This window comes from Ovis canadensis, chromosome 3, assembly GCF_042477335.2.
Source record: "Ovis canadensis isolate MfBH-ARS-UI-01 breed Bighorn chromosome 3, ARS-UI_OviCan_v2, whole genome shotgun sequence".
NCBI classification, from domain to species: domain Eukaryota; kingdom Metazoa; phylum Chordata; class Mammalia; order Artiodactyla; family Bovidae; genus Ovis; species Ovis canadensis.
In genome coordinates this window covers 222,502,418-222,506,021 of record NC_091247.1, presented here as the reverse complement: position 1 = coordinate 222,506,021, position 3,604 = coordinate 222,502,418, and positions in this window count along the sequence as shown.

Genomic DNA, 3,604 nt, shown 5'->3' with positions numbered 1-3,604 from the left:
GCATTTTCACATTTTCCCCAATTGTCCTGACTAAGCCTTTCAGGCTTTTGCAGACTTCCCTCCAGTCCAGTGAATGGCCATCATATGATGACTTTTTGAAAACCCACATCAGTGTGGAGGGCTGGTCATCTTGGAAGGCTGGCAGTCTCCATTGGGATGTCCCGTTCAGCCCTTTTAGGGACCCATCTTCTTGACCCAGGGCATAGTCTTTTGAATCACTCCCCCACCCCCACCCCAGATGGCAGATCTGAGTCCTTCGCTGTCAATTTTTGAAGTCTTTTGACAGGTAACATATGTGCTAAGTGCTTTGGTCACTGCAGGGTGGAGGGGACACCCGAATCAAGATTCAAGGACAGAAAGTGCAAATGGAGAACGATGTGACTACTGCCGCCGTTCAGCTGCTCGGTCGTGTCCAGCTCTCTGTGACCCCATGGACTGTAGCCCACCAGGCTTCCCTGTCCTTCACTGTCTCCCAGAGTTTGCTCAAACTCATGGTCATTGAGTCAGTAACGCTATCCAACCATCTCATCGTTTATAAATCTTCTTGAAGACTGAAGGGAAAGGCTGTTACAGTGAGGCCCAGGGTCTAGCCAAACCCAAAGGGTTGGAGCCCAGTCCCACCATGTCCCAGGGGTCTGCTTCAGGTTAAGGGTCGTCTGCTCAGAGGGGCTCAGCACTCACGCAGTTGAGATTTTTGCTTGCATGTTGGTTTAACAACTATCTCCCCTGCTGGAAGGCCACCTCTGTGAGGTCAGGGACTGTCTACCTGGTTCACTGTTGAACTCCTAAGGCCAGTACAGAGTCTGGCACTTTACAGGATCTGTTTAAGTATTAAAACAGCTCAGGGCAGCTAACTTTAAAAACAGTGTCCTGCAAACGTGGGTGTACATAAGCGCATGGGAACGGTCTGGAAGGAATGAGGTCGCGCTCCTAATCTTGGCTGCCTCTAGAAGGGACCAGGCTATGGAGTGGCGATGGGGTGTGTGCGCGTGTACACAAGTCAGGTTGGGGGGTACTGGCTTCAACTGTAATGATTTTACATTTTAACTAAACAATAATGAACAATAAAGCATGTTCCAGGTCAGGGGAGACAGAGGCGATAGGGAAATGCCAAGCCACACTCACGAAGGACAAAAAAAACACCATCACGCTCTGCATCCGCTGGTGGGTTTTGAGTCTTCACTTTATTACTATGTCACCAGAAGTCACCACCTTCACTTGGTTCACCACAAATGGACAGATGTCATAGAGGAGGGTGCCACAGGGCCACTGGATTCACTCTTGAGAGACTTAACCAGGTGGTGGGGGAGTCCAGAGTGGGGGCCCAGGATGGGGACCGCCATTCACTGCGCACACGCACACACACACAGATATATTTGTGGAGCCTTATATTATACATCTTATATATAGAAAATATATATATTTATACTATACACAGGCAGTTACATTGCGGGCAAGGCGGGGGCACCCAGACAAGGGCTGTGGGCACCTGGGGACGGGGAGTGTCACACTGAGAGGCAGCGCCAAGAGATGGGTGGACACGTTCATCCTCCCACAAACTCTTGTTAGGAGGGGTGCTCCCCCTTTGTGCTCCATAGAGAATCAAAGGGGTCTTGGGCCAAGATTGGGGGCTCCCAAGGGGTAGTATGGGGGGAGAGGGTCTTGGTTACATGGGGGAAGCCTGGGACCCCCAACAGTCTTTGAAGATCAAGAATCACCTGGGAAGGTTGGAGTGGGGAGAAGATGCTGGGACCGTCTGAGCTAGCCCCAACAGTTACCCCCCAAGGAGTGGCAGGAGCCACACCCGGGCAGATGACCTGTGACTGCACAATCAGAGGCTGGAGACCTGGATCCGGAACCTCAACCGTGGACAAGTCACTGTCTTCCTGGCCCGGACTTCACCCCATAAGGGTCCTCGAAGCTCTAAACTTGTGTGGAACCCAGTTTTCCTTGCCCTCTCTTGTACTCGATGGGAGGAGGGGGTCCAAACTCAGCGAGATCAGACTGCAGGGGTGCCCTTCTCCAAGGAAAGGCTTGGAAGCAGGGAGGAGGCAGAGGAGGGGCAGCAGGGAGGGAAAGAGGGTGTCACTGACCTGTGAGCACTGGCTCCAGGCTTGAGGCCTCCAGGGGATTGTCCTCAGCCAACAGAAGCAGCAAGACTTCCCCACCAACCAGTGAGAAGGAGAGTCAGGAGCGCTGGGTCTCAGTTAAGTCCTGCGCTCCACATCTCTGGCCCTCTCTTTCTCACCCACCAGGGCACAGCCTGACCACGGTGGGCTCCTGCCTGGGCAGCACCCCAGGACTAGTGGGGAATGCTGAGTGAAATGATTCAGCACCCCCACTCTTGGCAGGGGGTCTGGTAAACCTTCCCAATCTGGGGGGGGCAGGAGACTCTGTAATAAATACCCAGTACCTTGCTCTCTCACCCAGCATCACCAGCAGCTGGTCAGTGCCCCAGGGAACAGACAGGCAGCACCCTGGGGTCTCCCCAGCAAGGGAGGGTTTTGGCAGGGAGGGGACGAGGGGGAGGACTTCTCATAGCATCCTGTGTGGACACCAAACTTTCTCTGCCAGAAACAGACCACATCCACCTGCACCCTGACCTGCTTTGCAAACCTCTGGTCTAGTGCAGGCTCCACTGCTCAACTTGGAGGATACCAGAGTCCCAGCCTGTCCTGACCTGGGCCACCCTGGGGGAGCCCCTTTCCCAGATGTGGAAAGCTGAAGTCCCCAACAAGCAGCTGTCACCCGGCTGTCTGGGGTCCTCTCCCGTCACCGCTGCCCCTTGGGAGGACTTGATCAGACCTGATCCATGCTCCACTGCCAACTCACTCACGTGCTGAGCCTCAGTTTCTCCTTCTGCTAAGTGGGGGCAATGATGCTGCTTCTCTGCCACGGAAATTCCCACTCCTTCCCTCACTGGCATGCTAACACCTGCCCGTCCTCCGGGCCCCTCCGTGGGGACCCGCAGTCCATACAGCTGTACTCACACAGCACCTGGCCCCCGTAAGGGACCCAGGGTCCAGCGGTCGGTTTAACGCTCATCTCTGAGGACAGTCAGCTCCTCGAGGGCAGACACCCCACCCTTTGTGTTCCTGCCACGAATGCCCCATCACTGCTGAGTCAAAAGGAAAGTGAATGGCTATGACCTGCTTCGTAGGGTTCTCGTGGGGGCTGGTGGTGGGAACTACCCAGCACAGTACCAACCCACAATCCCGCTGCCCCATTCCCCGAGGCACTGGCGGCTGGACCTCGTCCCCACAGTCTCCCCGCTTCAAGGCCTGCCCACCCCATAAGGCTCAGTGGAGAGCCTGCATTATCCAGAGTCCCTCCTCAACCTCCCCATGCCTCGGGGGACACCTGCCACCCTCTCCCCTGGCCTGCGGCCTCCCCCGGACTTCCATGCCCGAGGGGCTCTCACCACCCATCTTGGGGACAGTCTGTCCCACAGCAGCAGCTTTCAGGCGTAGGCCGAGCTGGGTCTAGAGCCCTGTCTTCCCGCAGGGAGCCCAGTCACTTGGCAGGCCTTCTGGAAGGCCTTGGCTTGGCCGTCCCCACCCCTCGGCCCCCAGCTGACCCTGGATGAAGGAAAGATGACACAGTG